Source organism: Crocodylus porosus, unplaced genomic scaffold (assembly GCF_001723895.1).
Source record: "Crocodylus porosus isolate Cpor-Errol unplaced genomic scaffold, CroPor_comp1, whole genome shotgun sequence".
Classification (NCBI taxonomy): domain Eukaryota; kingdom Metazoa; phylum Chordata; order Crocodylia; family Crocodylidae; genus Crocodylus; species Crocodylus porosus.
In genome coordinates this window covers 88,146,073-88,164,926 of record NW_017728886.1, presented here as the reverse complement: position 1 = coordinate 88,164,926, position 18,854 = coordinate 88,146,073, and the positions used below count along the sequence as shown (strand labels likewise).

The window sequence follows — 18,854 nt, the reverse complement described above, 5'->3', positions numbered from 1 at the left end:
TTTTTTTTTTTTTTGCTTGAAATGGGGGAGGATGAGCGGGGCGGAGAGGTGGGAAGGATGAGAGCAGCACCCTGCGGGGCGGGGGTTGGTTTGCCCCGCCGCGTTTCTTAACGCGGGGCAGCTCCTCTGGACCGCCCGGGGGAAGGGGGGCTGTGTTTGCCGCCAACTTCTGCTCAGCAGCCGCCGGGCTGGGACCTGCCTCGGCCGCACGGGCCGCTTCCAGCTGGAGAGCACCCGGCTGCAAAGTTAGCGCACGTTTGGGAGGGCTGCCGCGCTAGCTGGCCGGAGCTTTTTGTGGCCGGAGGGGTCGGTTGCAGGAGGAGCTGGGCTCCAGGCGCTGGCCTGAGTCAACCAGCTCGTTGCACCAGACCTGGAAGGTGTAGAGGGGGCCTCGTGCTGAAGGCGGCAGGGAGGGTGCCTGCTCCGATCAAATGGATGTGCTCCACGGTGGGTGGTAATTAGGCCGAGCCACGATGCCTGAGCCCTTAATCTTAGCAGGAAAAATAGAGTCTGACTCTACCTGTCTGTCTACCTGCCTGCCTGTGTCGATCAGTTGATCTATCTGTCTGTCTATCCGCCTGCCTATCTATGGATCGATCTACCTACCTGTCTGTCTGACTGTACCTACTTGTATCTGCTTGCCTGCCTGTCTACCTACCTGCCTGCATATATGTCTGTCTGTCAGTCGGTCAATTAATCTGCCGAGCCACCTGCCTATATGTGTATGTATATCTCTATATGTGTGTATCTAGCTCTCTACCTACCTGCCTATACGTATACATATATTATATGCACAACTCTCTATTGATAGGTGCACACGCACACTTAGTGAGGGCTGCTTCCATTAAAAATCTCATCTTGAACGTCTTTTTCCTTGCAGAACTAATGCGACTGTTTGTTTGCCCCCTGAGAATGGCATAAACAACATTTTAGAAGTTCCTTATAAAACAACAGTGAGTACTCTTGGGAAGAAATCATTTTACCATCAATTATATAAGCATTCCTCACAACTTACCAGGGCTAGGAAGGTAGAACAAAAAACCCCAGCTAGAGAGCTGGTGATAACAGTCATGCCAAACATTTGCAAGGTGGTAATTTCTGTAGGATAAACAACATTGTAAGGTATGTTTCATGCTGCAGCGTTTATGCTGCAGATACACTTCAAAATATCTTTTTAATGCATTCATAAGCAGATGATTTTCCCTTCTTTGGTTGAACTTGATCTGCAAAAATGGTCCCTTATTAAAATGCTTCTCATAAAGAAAATATGGAGTGTATTAAATACTTTACTTCCAACTTACTTGATATAGGACCAACTTGATATGGGTCAGGGAGTTGGATTACACATTTTGTCGTCCCCCTGCCTGTCATCAACAGTAATGTGAAACCGTGCTGATTCTAGATATTGCAGATCATTGGCTATTCATGCCAATTCCTTTCTTTGTATGGTATACCTGGCAGGTTAAGGTACCTGTGCTGAATTCTTCACAATGAAGATAAATACCTGCTATTATCTGCCACAAGAAGCTCAAAGCAAAATTAATCCTAAATTGAATTTTTCTAAGGATCATGAGTATTCTTTTTTTCCCTTTACCTTCCCCCAACTATCCAGTTCTATGAATGAAAAAAATATTAAATTCTAGAGGTAGTACTAACCCAGTAATCTGGCTGAGTAATAATCGGGTGCGAAGGAGAAAGAGAAGTAGTGGCAATTTGTAAGCATCCCTGTGGTATAGTGTTAAGGAAGCACGTATGACAACGCACAATTTATGGTGTGATTAAATTGTCTTGCAGCAAGTTTTAAAATCCAGTAGAGTTGGTTGGGTAAAACTAAAGATTAACATCATATTGCTGCATTAACCATATTAAGCAAACATGTTTTGCTGGCAAGTGCTGCAGTGACTATGCTCTTTGATTGTTTGGTATGACTTAAGTAGTGTTGAGGCATACCTAATAATTAGTTTATCTGTGCAGTGAGACTGCATTTAAATGGGCTAATCTTTTTTGTTTCAATACTTCTGAGAATTGTAGTGCTGTATTGCAAATCTGCTTTCTCTGTAGGTTGCAGTTTAGGTATGAGTAGCTGTCTGAGTTTCTTTACTAAGAAGAAAAATCAAGGCTTTCTGCAACTAGTTTATTTGTTCAAGCATTATAATGCAAAAAATCATGATATCAATAAAATTGAAGTGGATTTTGATGAGTTTCTGGGTGGACTGATTTTATATTAGAGCCTTTTAATTTTATCATTGAAAGTACCTGCATTTTTGCAGTGCAGTTTTATACTTCATTATGCAGAGAAACCAGGCAGTAGATTGACACAAAAGAAAACAAATATTTCTGTTGTCATCTACTTGGTTCTGTTTTCTTACTTTTAAGTGATGTATACTGTCTTCATGGGATTGATAGAGGTGACTTATTTTGGTTCCCTTCCCTCCCCTTGTTATCAACTTGTAATTTATTTTGGTCTTAACTGTTAGAGAATAAGTAACTAGTCCTAGAGGTATAACTGTTGCTGAAACAGGGCTACATACATGTCACTTCCTTACAATCATACCCTTCTGTGCACACTGCAGTATTGTTGCACTCCACCCTTCCTTCCGCTCTTTGTTTACTCTGCCCATTAGAAATCTGCTTGGTTTTTTTCAAAACTTTGAGCTCACATATTTTCTTTGCTGTAATGTCCCAGTCTATTTAGAAGTGTTAGGATATGATATCATGTTTTCCATGCTGAGACACAAACAGCAATGGCTTCATATTTAAATGTGATAACATGGATAGGTTTATTTCTAAAGGTGAATTTAGTGTACGTGAGAGTGAGAGGTTGATAATTCAGTTAATAGCTAGAAGTAGTAAGTTTTCCCCCACAGCTATGCTGATGCACCTACACGCTGACATGCAGCACCTCCCTCTGTTAAATAGGTTGCCAATCATAGTACTAACCTCTTTTCTGGTTCTATGATTTTAGATAAGGCTCTGCTTGTGCCTAATGTCCTCAACAAATACTAATTATTCTCTCCAGCTGCGACACTTGATTTCAGGGCTCTAGAAATAAATTGTATGTAATAGTTTAGGAACCTTTTTTTGCTTTTCTCAGGATTGTGTGCATGCTGTATCTTTTTATACATATATTGCCTATCAAAGGCAATAGAGTTTTAAGAATCCAAGAGACTGAACTATATGGCTCATCTGCAAAACAAGCAATAGCAATGTAGGCTTTTCCAGTCTGTCCTGCTGGTTTACTTTGGCCTTCTTCTTGGGGAAGCACACCTGCTGAGAAGAGAGGAATTTAAGGATGTGTGTCTATTTTATGCTTCTCCAGTTTTATTAGGATATAGTTACAGGCTTTGTGGTCCAGACACCTGTACACTGGAAATTAACTGAAGCTTACTAATTTGTTTTATGAAAGCCAACAAGCCATTGTCTGGTAAAAGTGACTTTTATGTGCTCTGTATCTTTAAAGATTTCTCTGCCATGAACGAGTGTCTGAAAAAGGTATTCATGGCAGAAAAGGGACATGCCAAATACACATTGTTAAACCTTTGTCAGTTTAAAGAGAGCAACTGTTTAAACGTTTTTGGATAATTTTTCCTCACTTTGAGAGTGTAAGTCAGTTTGTTTGTTTTTTTTAATGTTTTTGTTTCCATATATGAAGCGCAGAAGTCAACAGGAGCTGGCAGAAAAAATATAGTGATAGTTAAAAGAAAAACTATTCATCTGGTGTCAGGTTTGCACTGAACAGGCAAGTGAAAGAAAATTCGCTCTTTGAGCTCTGAATTTGTCATTTTCAGCTTGCTGTATAAAATCTATAGCAAAGGTCCTGTTGCAAGTGATCTTTCATATCGCACGTTTTGCAAAACAAAAAGGGTTAATTATAGATGGCCTTTAATTCCTTTGTTTGTTTTTTAATATAAATTAAGGGCAGAATTAATGAGACTCTGAGGCCTGAGAATTTATAATCATCTTTTTTTGGTTCATATCTTGCTTAATTTGACAGAAATACTTTCGTTTTTCTTATGGTTTTCTGTGGTTCCCAGCAATATAATGCTAGCTGGTAAGCCACTGATTTACCAAACTATGATCTGTGGATCACCATTTAGGCTAAGTACAGACAGTCAAAAAGCCCTAGACTGAATCAATTCAATCTTTGCAGGTTGGTCTAAGCAAGTGTTTCCCAACCTTTTCCAGCCCAAGGCACACTTACATTGATTAAAAATTTTCCGCAGTCCACCTGTTAAGGTATTTTTCATCCTCATACCTATTGTAGTGCGTTGTCATGGCAAAATTCCACGGCATACCTGTTCAGTGCTGACGGCCCGTTTTGGTGCTGTGGCACGCTGGTTGGGAAACACTGGTCTAAGCTGTGTAGATTGAACCGATAAGCAAATGAACAGACCTTCACTTTTGATTCTGGAAACGCAGCCACATGCCTGCAGTAGTTCAGGCCAGAAGCTGGGGGTAGGGGCAGTAGGGTACTAGCACACACCTCCCTGCTCAGCTGGAGCAGACAGCTTTGGGCAAGGCTAGCCTGCCCAACCTGCATGGGTGAGGGGTGTTTGTGGAGGAGGTAGAAAGCATCCTGGGATGCTGAGGGACTGTGAGTTAATTTGAATCTGGTGGGGATCTGGGACAAAAGTTCAATAAACCAATTTCACCTAAATCAGTTAAGTTAAGCTGATTGACTTTTATTAGTAGATGTTTTGGATGGGGAATCCAGAAAAAAGATGACAAAGCTGAGATGGAAATACAAAACGCCCGAGCGAGGGACTAACAATCGAGGGATGGGGAGAGGAGGGGAACGTAACTAGGTTACAAGCAATACAATGTTAGCCAACTAAGGCTGGGGGTGGGGGGATGTGGGAAGGGGGAAGAGGAGGGAGGGGTTCGCAGTGCTGAGAGAGAAAGGAGATAGATATGCACAAACCCGTTACAGTGGTCCTACATCCATCCAGGTTCATCTTAAACCAATTTCAGGCATTTTAAAAGCAGTTTGTATGCACTGACCTTCTGATGCATTGCAGATTTGAACCAGTTTCTGATCACTTGTACCAGGTTATGTGTAACTTTTGTTCCTAGGCTTACTATAAGCACTTGGTAGAAGGACACAGAGTACAGGCATCTTCTTGCTTGCAGTTGCCTTTCTACCCTAATGGGCAGCCTTCTTTGTTCTGTTAACAATGTATAATATTAATGCGTGCTTTGGAGTTGTTAGTACTTTAGGACAGGGGTCAGTAGCCTTTGAAGGCTGCAGGCCAGATTGAGTCAGTTAGGATTAGGTGAGGGATGGGGTCTAGGACCCAACTGCTGCTGCCACTTCCCTGCAGCAGCACAGGGAGAGGGCCTGCAGCGGATGTCTTTTCTTTGTGGAGGCAAGAGTAAGTAACTGCTGCTGAAGTCCCCCTGCCGCTGTGCACTTCTGAAGTTCATTGTCCACAGGCCAGATCAAATGGCTTTTGAAGGCTAGATCTGGCCCCTGGGCTGTAGGTTGCTGATCCCTGGTTTAGTAGAAAGGCTAAAGGGATTGAACAGACATTCCAAAATGATGATAGTCAAGAATCAAGCAGAGGTGACTCCTGCAAAGTAGGTTTGTGATGTGGTGGCATCTCTAAATGAATACCTCTTACACCATTTCTCTTTTCTTTTTCCTCCTTGTTCCTTTAGATCTGCAAGTAAATTGGGAGTTTGTCACTGCCTTTTTTGGATCTCTCCATTCATTGCCATACTTACTTCTCTGTCCCCTGGAACTTCTTATTTTGGGTTACTATGGCAGTCTGTGTTGCCCTTTTGAGTTTTTTAATAGACCTTGGTTTGGCTAAAAGGAAACTTGTGTGTCTGGCACATGTGTAAGGATTTTAGAATCTTCACTGCCGTTCTGAGGTATTCAATTCTCTTTCTTTTTCAGGTAAGCAAGAAAAGACTAAATTATTACTGGAGGGAGATGGATGCATCTTCTTTGGAGAGAAGGGTCATAAAGTAGGCATAATAATCACCTCTCTCAACTGGCAAGAGTGAGGTCCATAATTCATTGACCAAAAAGCATTACAAATGGCCACAACAGTGAAACCTATAGTCTAAAAAGAAATCTGGGCAGCTTGCAAATGTGGAGAACCCCCCCATCCCCCAAAAATGGAGCTTTACTTTAAACTCGTCATGCTCCAGCACTGAGCTCAGCACATGTCCAGAAGAAGCAGCACATTAGTTGCAGCTGGCTTTCCCAATGTCTGAATAGATTGAGCTCTCTAATGGGGCTTTTCTGGTGCTTTTATTTGATAGCCAATTGAATGCGCTTTAGATAAAAGCTCCAAAAAGCCCCACCAACGCGCCTGATCTATACAGATGCTGCAGAGGTGGGTAGAGTAACACACTGCTTCTTCTGGTAAAGTGCGTTCCCTGTTTTCCCCCCCTAAATGCTTGTCAGCACTGCTGGTGTCTTTATCAGGATGTCGTTTACCTCTGTCAGAGATGAGGCTTATATTACAATGCAGTCAGGGCCAGCCCACAATTTTTTGGGGCCCCCTGATGTGAAGAGGCTGGCAGCAGTGTCAGTGGCAGGGGGGGTTTGGAGTGGGGGTGGTGAGCAGCCGAAGAAGCCAGTAGCAGTGGCTGGTTGGGGGGGTGGCGAGTGACCAAAGAAGCTGGAAGTAGTGGCAGAGGGAGGGGCGGGGGGCAACGGTGGCAATACGGAGTGGTGGCAACCGGTTGCACCCCCCCTTGCTACGGCACTGATTTGGAATGTTCACGGTCACAGGGAGCCCTTGACCGCAGGGCCCCCTGCAGCCGCAGGTTCCGCAGGATAGGACGGGCCACCCCTGAATGCCATTGCTTAACAAAAAAAATTAAAAATTAAAAATCTTGAGACTCATCATTATTTGCACTACAATTTTAGCTGTGTAGAAGCTGCTGAAGCTGCATGAGTGGATGCATGCTAATGGTGATTTAAGGGTTTAATTATTTTGTCAGTGTAGATGTGGCCCAGAACACATGAGGTGACATGCTCTTACAGGAACATTGGCGTTGCCCATTTAGTAAAGAGAAGAGCCATGGGTGAGGGTAAGGGAGCGAGGGGTAAAACTACCTTTAGTACAGCCTCTGGTAGCACCATCAGTTTTTAGATAATGTACTTTAAAAGAGTATTTTAGAGTCCTTAGAAATTTTTTGGTGTGAAGTCACTACTCAACCAGTTCTCACCTTTTTCTGCCTTCATTAATAATGCAGAGCTGTGCATTAATGTAGGTTGACATTTAACTCCTGGAAAAAAATTACATTACACTAAATCTTTATTTGCAATCAATGGGGCATTTGCTATTGTTGTTCCTTCTCCTGATACTGCAACCTACTCCTATTATTAATATGATTACCTTATCTGTACCTTTAAATTCCAGACAAGTTTTCTTTGTACTTAAGTGCCATAAATATATAGAACCAAAAGATGGTTCTTACTCATAATGGAACTTAGAGACACAACAGCTAAGTACTGACAGAGATGACCGTGTTGGTCAGTGCCACTGGTGACCTACCTATTATCAGGTTTTATTGTAATCATCAGGGCAAAGGAGAACTCAAAGGAGGATTTGAAGAAGTATGTATACAAAGTGAAAGCAAAGCAAAGGCAGAATCTTCCTGTGCTTGTGTTGCTGAATAGAAGTTTTTTTTTTTTTTTTATATTTACTTTTACAATGAAGATATATCAGTTTATCATATATTTTAACACTTTTTTTTCTCCTCAGTGTATATGCTCATGGGTACTTTAAAAAAAAGGGTACTTTTTAAGGGTACTTTAAAAATAAATAAATAAATAAAAGGCTTCTGAAATCTTTAAAATTCTTTTAAATTATTTTCTATTCCATTTGACTACCATTTCCTTTAAAGCTGTTCTTTTCAGATTGTCAAGTCACTCCATTTAAGATAGTATTTTTTTGCCATTTTAGCTTGTATAGAAATAACCAATTTTGCTCTTCTTGAATATATTTTTTTGTCTCAAGTAATCAGTTAATCCAAATGGTGGTGTTCATTTGTTTGTTATTTAATTGCGTAACTTAATTTGCCCCCATACTGTTGTTGTCTGCGGATTCGTCACACAAGTCTTGAGCTATTACATGCACTCTCTCTCTCGCTCTCTCTATATATATACACACACATCTTAAGGCTAAGTACAGACATTCATGAGGTTAAATTGGGTTCAAAATGGCCACCCAACTTAAACTTAGCTCATCCCAGTATTCACCTTATACTTACAGACCTGGTCTTAGTGATCAGCAGTCAGTCTAAACCTGTAACAGAACAGAAGTTACATGCACAAAAAACAGTCTAACAATTGTAGAACCAAGTTTAAGATAAACCTGGATCTATGTAGTATCAGATGCATTCAGTTTAGATCAAACTGGTGCATGGAACTTCTGTATACATTCCCTGCACAGCCCCAGGTCTGGGAAAATCCAGCCACTGGCCCTAGCCCTGGGTCTGCTCTTTTCACTCTTAGTTAACTCTCCTTTCCAGTTAAAGCAAGTGTAAGAAGAAATGTTAAGTGTTTAATGTATTTCTCTTAAAAGTACCACTGCCACAATTACTCAGCCGCTCAGGATGATGCAACATTTCAGACGTATGTACTTCTAGCTAAATACAGATACTCAGGTGCGTTGGGGGGCGGTTTAAATCAATTAAAAATGTCTGGCCAATATCAGGTAAGTCAGGATGGGGGGGGGCTACCTGGGTGGTTGGGGGTCCAACAGGATGGAGGGGTTTGAGGGTCTGCCAGAGGATGGGGGGCACATGACTTGTGGGTGGGGTAGGGGGAAAGGTGTGACTTTTGTGTATTGGGTGGGGGTAGCAGGAGTGACCTATAAGGGTTAGAGGGAGTAGGTGTGACCAACAGGTGGGGTGTGGGGGCAGGTACAACCTGCGAAACATAGGGGGAGCAGGCACAGCCCACAGGTAGGGTGGAGACAGCAGGTGTGACCTGTGAGGGATGGCTGCATGGCCAAGCTAGGGAAGAGCTTCCATGTACTGTGCTCTGGGATGGAGCAGCCTTAAGCAGTTTCTGACAGTAAAGGGGGTGGGGGGGAGTGAGGGGAAAAGGCAGAGGTTCGGAAGTTATGGGGGGAGTTTGAAAGTGGAGGGGGTGCAGGTCTCAGGGGGGCATGAAGGCTGCAGGGGGGAGAAATGGGGCTACTTGGCAAGCCCCCCTTCCCTCCCCCCAGCCACTGCTTTCCCTGTTTAGCAGGAGTGGTCTGCTACAAGACAGGTCTCCAATAATTAAATTCTGTACCTGTATACATTTGTTGTAATTTTCCATTTTTTTTCATATATAGAATTTAATTATTGTGGGTCATCTTATAATCAAGGTTGCCTTATAGTTGAGTGAATAATAAGGTATCTACCTTACCTCTACTTTTGGTTCTTGCACTATCCTTTTAGCAGTGGTGGGAGCTGGTGGAGGGATGTTAGTGGTGAATGAAGGGTTTTATTCTTATATCAGTGTAGATGCAGTATGAAGTTTTCATTTTTGTTTGTTGTTTATTTTTGACTTTCTTTAAATACATTTATGAGTGCTTTTTGGGGAGGCTGACAGTTTCATTTTGTGAACTTTTTTCTTTTTTTCTTTCTTGCATTGTTCCAGCTGTAACTATTAACAAAATACTTTTTCAAAATCTAGTTTTAAATCTGTTGGATTTATAAAATGTCTGTATTATCAGTGTTTTAAAATTAGACAAAAAAGTGCAAAAGATGTCAACAAGCCACCAAAGAGTCTTCCAGGATGAAAATCACATGCCTCTCCTCAATTTTTCTTCTTTTACTTATTTTATAAGCAATGTGTAAAGCTTTGTTTTCACTGAAAATGTTTTAAAGTCTTTTTTGTGTTTTGTAAATTTGTCAGTTTCACTTTTTTCTGATCATAAACATGTAGGCTTCAGTTCTGCCATCACTGACAATCATGCTTAAGGCTAGGAATGGAATGAGTTCCAGTAGCTTTTCTATGACTATACACATACTGAGGCTAGGGACAGAAATTGCACACAAGCTGGTATAAGTCATTGGAAACACTGAGTTCAGATATGTAACTCAACACAAGTTCAGCGCACATAAAAACTTTCCAAATGGCTAAACCCAGTCAAGATCAACCTGGATGGATGGAGTATCAGACTTAACTGATTTATGTTAAATCGTTTTTTTTGAACTTCTGTCCCAGATCACCTCCAGATCCAAGTTTAACTCATAGTCCCCCAGCATCCCAGGATGCTTTTCACCCCCCCTGCCAAACAGCCTTGCAGGGTGGGCGAGCTAGCCTTGACCCAAGCTGTCACCTCCAGCCAGCAGGGAGGTATGCTCTAGCATTCCCTGCCATGTGGCCTGTGTCACCAGAAGCATGTGGCTGGATTTCCAGAATCAGAAGTAAATGTCTGTTCACTTGCTACTCAGTTTAATCTACATAGTTTAGATCGGGGCGGGCAATAATTTTGGGTGGAGAGCCACCTACTGAGTTTTTGGCAAGCCATTGAGAGTCATATTACAGGCAGCCAGGGGCAGCTATATATTAATTTTTCTACATTTTTAGGGGCTGGATAGAATGGCCTGGTGGGCCACATCTGGCCCGCAGGCTGCATTTTGCCCACTCCTGGTTTAGATTAACCTGTGAAGATTGTATTGATTCAGCCTTGAGCTTTTTGACTGTCTGTACTTGGCCTGGAAGTTAAATGTATATTTAGTGTTTGTTGGTTGGGGGGGGTTTATATAGTTCCTTCTAATTTTACCCTGTCTTCTGTTACTGTGAGAAGAACTGAAAACATTATGAAATGAGAAAAATACGTTTTTAAAAACCCACAAAAAGCGGTGGAAGGATTTGTAGGCTTGCATGCAACTAAAAACTATTTTAACTTCATGAAACAATTGAGGCTTATGTTGACAGTATCCTTTTAACTTTGTTCACTCTATTAGATACTGCTTTGATTAAAGAATAATCTTGCCTAATATTATTTCCTGTCTCAAACTCTTCCTTCAAATACTCAGAAGCTACAGTTCACTTGGACAAAATTGTGCGGGTTGCATGGGGTGCTGTGTTCTCATGAAATCAGTGCAAATAACCATATTGGTCCTTGGGTTGGTAGGACTTGGCATAGATGCTGACTTTTTTATTTTTGCTGTGGGCGGAGATACTAAGATGATGGACATGTGGAAAATTTTATGCATTTTAGGTTTCCTGAAGGGGGCCAGTGCCCTCAGGCTCTCAGCACCTCTGGAACTTGAAGTCTTCTGTGTACTATATTGAATGCTGTTAGTGTGATCAATATCGAGGGTAAACCTTCAAAATGCTATTCCATATTTTGAGATATTGATAAATATGTTGTTTTTTAGATGCCATGGCAATAGGGTTTTCATAAATACTGGCATAGAATCCTCTCTTCTGCCTAAGCTCTGCTTTATTAAGGCAGTGACTTGTCTTGCATATCTCTTTGACCACAAAGAGGAAGAGAGAAATAGTTATGACATAGCTGGTATAATGCAACCTCCAGCTGTAGTGGTGTGGCACCTATTTATTACATCTAACAGCATCTTTTCCATCACTGTTTTCTGGAATACCGTCACACATTTAGTTTTCATAGCAACAGTTGTGGTTTCAGCTGGAAACCTGATAAATGTTGGTTCAGAGCTACTGAAACAGTTTATCCAAATGTCCATGTATGGAGCCAAACCAAGGTTATTTTTCTTTTTTTTTTTCCCAAAAGAACCTTATACCCCCAAACATAAATAGTAGTCTTTTCACTTAGGAAATGTAATGAAATATGTTATTTGGTCAATAGGCCTTCCAAGTACTGAACTGTTTGGGGTTTGTCCTGTCCCTCCCCACTCTCTCTACAGTTTTTTTTTGTTTTTGCTTTTCCCCCTTCATGTGTCAGGTCACACAACTTGTTGTTTAGCTCTACCCCCTGTGGATACAAGTGCATTCCTCATATCACCCTTTCTGTGCCTCCTCACCTCCCCCACATGCTCCAAGACCCTGCTGCTTAGTAGGCTCACAAAATTAATTTCCTGATGTGGGGTCTAGATCTAATTCAGGTTTTATGGATCTATAATCCCTCTCCTCTACATTACTGCTATACATGTCTCTTCTTGCTGTTAATCTTCCTTCCTTAAAGTCTAAACATTGGAACATGCAAACAGTTTCTTATTAGTCAGCAAAAAGGGAGAATTTGACTATTGCTCACAGTGGTAGTTATAGCACAGGGGATGTTTGTGGAAAAGTTACAAAACCCTCAAAAGTCTGATTTCCCCTTATTTTGTTTAAATGTCTCATAATTGGCCATACCTGTGGCAAAACTTGGAAAGTCTTCAGTTTTTGTCATGTTTAGCAAAAAAAAAAAAAATTCACAGTGAAGCCGCATCTGTTTTCTAGAAAAGATTGTCTTTGGTTTAATAAAAGTGTCTAATTTATTTTTAAAAAAAATTACAGCCAAAATCATAAAAAATTAGATTGTGTGGTGTTATTGTAAAGGTACTAATTTTGAGGAAGCTTCACTTCAAATAACAATTTCTGACTGATGTGAAAATAAAAATTAATTTGTGAAACTTTGAAAGAAAAAACATTGTTTGTATGCAGTTATGTTTCATGACAACATACACAGCTCATTCCTAATATTGCCCTGTTCCCTGTCACCTTTATTTGGTCCAGATCTCTGGCTACTTCCCTTCTGTTTCTCTTTTCTAAGAAATGATGATATCTTCAGTCTTCATTTCTTTTTCCTATGTTTTTGGATGTATTGTGCATGGCTCCTCTCTCACTTTTCTGATCTGTCACTTCTTATATTCTTATTACCCAGCTTGCTAAAATCAACTTCTTTTTCATCTTCCTTAAGTTAGCTTGTTGGAAATACTGTTATAACATCAAGAAGAGCCGTGATATGATACTATAGCACCCTGGAAGGCAGAGGTTTCAATACTCCTTTCCCTGAAACTTGGAATGAATCAAAAAATGCATATGAAATAGGAAAAATATTGGGGGGGAGGGGGGGAATAGGTCTCTAATTTTAAGCCCAAATGCTTAATAGTTGGAAATTTAAGTTATAGTTTCATAGTTGGTAGGGTCAGAAGGGACTGAAGCAGATCATCAAGTCTGACCCCCTGCCACAGCAGGAAAGTATGCTGGGGTTAAATGACCCTGGCAAGGTGATTATCTAGCCTCCTTTTGAAGACCCCCAGGGTAGGAGCAAGCACCACTTCCCTTGGAAGCTGGTTCCAGATCCTAGCCGCCCTGATTATGAAGTAGTGCCTCCTGATATCTAGCCTGAATCTACTCTCAGTCAACTTATGGCCGTTATTCCTCATTACTCCTGGTAGTGCTTGGGGGGGAACAGGGACTCTTCCATAGCCTGCTGGTCCCCCTTGGCCAGTTTGTAGATGGCCAAGATCCCCTCTCAGCTTTCCCTTGTGGAGGCTGAACAGGTTCAGGCCTCTTAGCCTCCCCTCGTAGGGCCTGCCTTACTGCCCCCTGATCCTGAGTGGCTCTCCTCTGGACCCTCTTGATGCTGTCCACATCCCTCCTGAAGTGTGGTGCCCAGAAATGGACACAGTACTTCAGCTGTGGCCTGACCAGTGTCGCATAGAGGGGGAGGATCACCTTCTTGGACCTGCTCATGATGCATCTGTGGATGCATGACAAGGTGCGGCTAGCTTTCCTGACCACGTCCTCACATTGGCAGCTCATGTTCATCTTGGAGTCAATAATGACTCCAAGATCCTTTTCTGCCTCTGAGCTGACGAGAAGCGAGTTCCCTAGCCTGTAGGTATGCTGCTGGTTCTTCCTCCCCAGATGCAATACAACAATATACACATACAACAATATAAAGAACTTCCCCAAAAGTATCAAATAAGGAACTAACAAACCAGGGTGAAAAATCCAGCAGTTTCCCCATATCCTTTACTTACAATTACCTGCCATTTTTCAAGTGCCTCCAGCCTCAAAATCTGCGTAAATGGGTAGACATTCAGTTGTTGCTCTAAATAGTCTCACTTAGCCTATTGCCTATCAGGAAAGAAACCCCAACACTTTTTTTCATCTTTCCCACTCCACACAGTTGATTAGTAGGAAGGGCATGGGGGGCGCGTTTCCCCCCCCCCCCCCCAGATTGGCCCCTGACTTGGCACCACTCAGGAGGGGGCAGTTTTTTTGCTGTGCAGGCCAGCAGTGTGTTTGGCAGGGGGGCACTAAACTGTGACTGAGAAATATAGTAATGGATATGGGGCTTTTGGCCTGCCCACAAATTGTGCCCCACCCCAGACTTAGGAGGCACCAGTCACCCCTGCAACTGCCCACCCCCATGGCTGAAATTATAAGTCGCGGGCCCCATTGTGATGAATGCCTGTCAGTAGCAGCATCTTTTATAACAAAAGCTTCAGCTTCAGCTTTTGTAGTAGGAAGGAGAAGGAGACTCCCAAACAAATAGGTCCAAAAGTCATTTAGGCCAGGGGCAGACATTACACATGACCTGGTTTAAGTGATCAGAAAGTGGTTTAAATCTGTAACAGCAGCTGTTCCATGCACATAAACCAGTTTGAAAGTGGCTGAAACCGGTTTGAGATGAACCTGGTTGAATGTAGTATCAGCCTTAAACCAGTTTGAGCCAAATCAGTTATGCAGTGTCTGTCCCAGATCCCTTCCTGGTTCAAGCTAACCCAGAGTCCCCCAGCATCCCAGATGCTTTGCAACCTTTGGTGGGGCTCTGCTCTCTGCTCCAGCCCAGCAGGATTGGCTCCGCTCCTCTGCTTTCTGGCTGCCGCTCCAGCAGAGACTAGGTACAACAGTGTCTGCCTGGCTTCCTCCTGCACCACCTCTCCCTGTTCAAGCAGGGATCCCCCCACCCCTTTGTCTTACACAGGCACCTCTCAGCATTAGCTAGCATGAGAGATGCTGGTTATGGTCCATGCTGTGAGAGACGGGACAAAGGCAGATGGGACAGTGTCCGCTTAGGGCTTTTTGGAGCTAATCGACAGGTAGTTGGTAATTTCCCTTGGTTCCTTCCTTGGAAAAAAAGTTGTTTAAGAAGAGGTTGAACTATGATAGAGGTTTTGTTTTGTTTGGGCTGGTAAATGCTAACAACTCCCTGTGTAACTCCCTGCTGTGCAACTAAGTGTTCTCGTATAAACTCCCTGCTGGCTCCCTCCCAGTCAGGAGGCGGGGGCAAATCCCCCTAATCAGAGCATCTTGCTGGGACCTGGATACTTCCTTCCCTCCCCACCCCAGCTTAGCAATGTGGAAGGGAAGGGAGGACACACCATTCAGCTCTAGCCTGAGCCACTGCAGGCATGTGCCTGCGTTTCCTCAGCACAGAGGGGATGTCTGGGTGGTTACAAACCAGTTCATCCTAGCCAGGTTAAATTAACCTGCAAAGATTAATCAATTCAGGCTCAGGGTTTTTAAAGATCTGTCCCTAGCCTTAGTGCTTTACAAATCAGCATGTTTAACTCTGGGAACTAGAAGCCAACCAGTACAGTTCTTGGAGTACTGGTGTCTTCTTTTGGTAGTGAGATGCTTTCTGCTCATCTAGTGGGCTAATGCATTGTACTCCTAGATCAATTTCTGAGCTAATGTGGAACCTGCATTGCAATAGCAGAGGGGTGTCAAAATCACTTTGTGATTTAGCCTGGATCTGAACCATTAGGCTCCTCGCATGCTGAATCCAGCCCAGGGCATGAGAACCAATGGCAGTGGTGGTAGCAGCAGTAGCTCTGGCTCTCACTGTCACCTGGAGCACGTGGTGGTAGCCCCAGTCTTCACTGCACATCCCATGCTAGCCTGACACGTGTCCTGTGCTATAACAGCAGTTTCAGCTTTAGCTCCAGCACTGGGATCCAGTGGGGAGAGAGAGGGTCATATCAGTGGCAATAGGTGAAGCAGCCAAAGGGCAGGTAGGGCTATGCCAGTCTTCACTTGCTTTCTTGTTGCTGATCACCTTTTTATACTAGGGCATGAGGGTCTTGGATTTTGCAGTAGACCGCTCTCCATGGTTATGACCCCCAGTTCTAGTGGCCTGCTGGTAATATGGTGGACTTCATAGAATGGCTCAGTGGGACAGATCTGGCCTGTGAGTCATCTGTTTGACATCCTGTAGCAGGATAATTTTCAGGTGACAAAGCCATGAACTAATAGTAGCAAGATGAACATCTGAAAGACACAGCTGGTCTGGATAAAGACTGGAACAAAGTCATTTTTGTCACTGCTGCTATGTAAAGTAGCAACAGTAACAGTGCTGAGCAGGGAAAGGAATCCAGCAGTTTCTAAATTCTAGTAACAAAGGGTAGCCGCAGCTCCTCAGTTACAAGGATATACGTTGTTTATGGCATCTTTCAGTCACTTTTCACAAAAGCACAATGGTCCATGTCTCTCTTCCATCCTTGTTGTCTACCTTGACAGTTCTGTATGCATGCTGGAAAGGAGGGAAGACATCATTTAGAGAGCAAAGAGCCTTTGTTAACTATTGCACCCTGGAATGGATCTATTGTAGAGGAAGAACAAAGCCCTAAAAGAATCATCTGGTTCCTGCCAATTTAGGTTAGTCAGAGAATCCATAACAACCCAGCAGCCTTGGTAGTGAAAGCAGCTGATACATCAAATAGAAACAGCATGGACAATTGATCTCTATCCATTATCTGGAGAAGATTATCTACAAATGCTGCCAGGTCCAGGTCTGATTCATACTGAGAAAAAACAAATGACCTGAGGCAGCCAGAATTTTTTGGAAGTTCTCTCTGTAAGTTTCTCAGTAATTTTAAACCAGGAATGAAAGATTAATATTAGCAAGTAGTCAGTCAGATTGCAAACTTCAAGTCATTTATTTAAGTACGCCACTGTATAAAGAGCTTGCTTAGCTTCTCCTAAAGCAGACATAGGTGATGTATACTAATGATGGGAAATCTGTTCTTCCCAACTACTCTTCACCATCAGGAAAAGGTATAGATCCATCGCACAATCGTGAAACTTTTCCTATGCCTGCAGTGCCTCAGCAAGATAGCTTTTCTCTTCTAGAGTTCAGACCAAATGTGTCTTTTTCAGATACTGACCTACACCTGTGGAGGCAAGCCACTAAGTTTTACTTGCCTAATTTTATCTGCAAAATAATATGAATTTTTATCACAATGGGGGAGAACTCTTGTCCCCACCTGCATTAAGATGGTGAGGATAAGCTAATTTTTCCTGTACTTGTACTAAAAAAAATCCCCAGATTTAAACTTGGGGGAAGGAAACCACAGTGGAGACAGTCTCTTACTGTAAGGTTTAAAAAAACAGAAGCGGAGGAGGAAGCAAATCTTTGAGATCATCTGTTATATTTAGATTATGAGGTGTGCTGCTAGCTTCTAGGTATGTTCCCTCCTCCAGTTGATATAGGTCAGGTATAGGTAGTAGTGACCCATGAGGCTGAAAAGAGAGTTACTCTACTGCAATTCAGTTTTCATAAAATGTGAGGTAATAGCTGGCGCACAAACCGTTACTGTGGAAGAGCTGCCTCTTTTTAACTTGCTGTAACTTGTTTTGTTAATCAGAACCCTTGATTCCGTTAACCTCTGGTTTAGAGCATCAAAATTGCTTTTTGCACTGATAGAAGATATGCAGAAAGGAAGACTTGACAATGGGCTATTCATAGCAATTGCCTTGAAAGGTAACTGTGCTGCACATTTGATTAAAACACTTTGCTGGACTGGAACTTTTTATGTTGTTGAACAATATGATGCAGCAACATTAATTCTTCAGGTGCACATTCATGTTTTCTATCTTTCTAACACTTCAGTGTTTGGGAGCAGAAAGCAGGCTGTGAGCTCAAGAATTGGTGTCTCTCTTTTGATGAGTCAGTGCTTTATCTTTACCCTTTTTATTTTGGATTTACAGAGTGTTTTGTTTGAAACTACATTGGTGTGTGTTAGATTAGTGTTCTACGGTAAAAGTACTGGTACTATCTTGGCATAATGCCTTTTACCTGTAAAGCAGTAGTGCTTGATGTTTTTGTTCTGTGGGCTAAATCAGGTATGGGACCAATCATCCTAGTGCATTGGGACTGGGCTGAGTACAAGGGGAGAACAATGTCCCGGTATTTGCTTGAGAAGCATCTTTGGATGCAAGCCAATGTTTTGGTCACTTTACTAGCTGCAGCATCGCATTGCAGGCTCATGTTCATCTTGTAGTCAATGATGACCCCCAAGTCTCTTTCTTCCATAGTGCTAGCTGGCGTAGCACTGCTGAGTCTATAAGGATGCCGCAGGTTTTTCTTCCCAAGGTGGAGAACCTTGCATTTTTCGGTTGTCAGAGCAAAATTTTTTATTAAATGCTGACAACACAGAAGAGCTGAAACTGACATGCGCATTTGACTCTGTGGTGGAAAGTTCCAAGGCTCACCCAGCCCTTGCCCCCTGGGTGACCTGCGGGCCTGTCAATCATTGTTGACCTACTTTCCCCACAGATCCATGCTCAGACTGTCAACTTCTGACTGAGAGCATGCTCAGTCAGAACCTGACATGAGGTAATCTGACTAGAAATTTCTCTGCGGAGAGCGTTCTGATTGGCCACTAAATTCAGATAAAAGTTCAGTGAGCCCCTCCCTCAAGGGGGAGACAGGGAGAGACCAGACCCAGTGTGAGTACAGAGACTGCTCTCAGCAGAGACTGTCTCACAACTGGGGGAGATCGCGCTAGCTGGGGACAGAGGCTGGTATTCCAGGGACTGTCTCTTAGTCAGGCTTTGGTGCCTATTGATCTCCTTTCTTGCTTGGCGTTTCGTGTCGCTTGTTGCTGGTGTATTGCGGTTTTGATTTCCTGGCATCTGACCTATCTTGGCATTGACCATCGACCACGACCCAGATCATCCCTGCCGGCTTTGA

General features: G+C 42.8%; 1 protein-coding gene across 3 annotated transcripts in view; it reads left to right on the top strand.

Moving 5' to 3' along the window:
• The first annotated feature begins 859 nt into the window (after positions 1 to 859).
• Positions 860 to 18,854, top strand: part of ELMO1 (engulfment and cell motility 1) — a 446,831-nt gene continuing 428,836 nt past the window's right edge. For all 3 annotated transcript variants that reach the window (XM_019538714.1, XM_019538724.1, XM_019538705.1), the window contains exon 1: positions 860 to 953. The gene's annotated coding sequence lies outside the window, so the exon portion shown is untranslated. The remainder of the gene's footprint in view (positions 954 to 18,854) is intronic.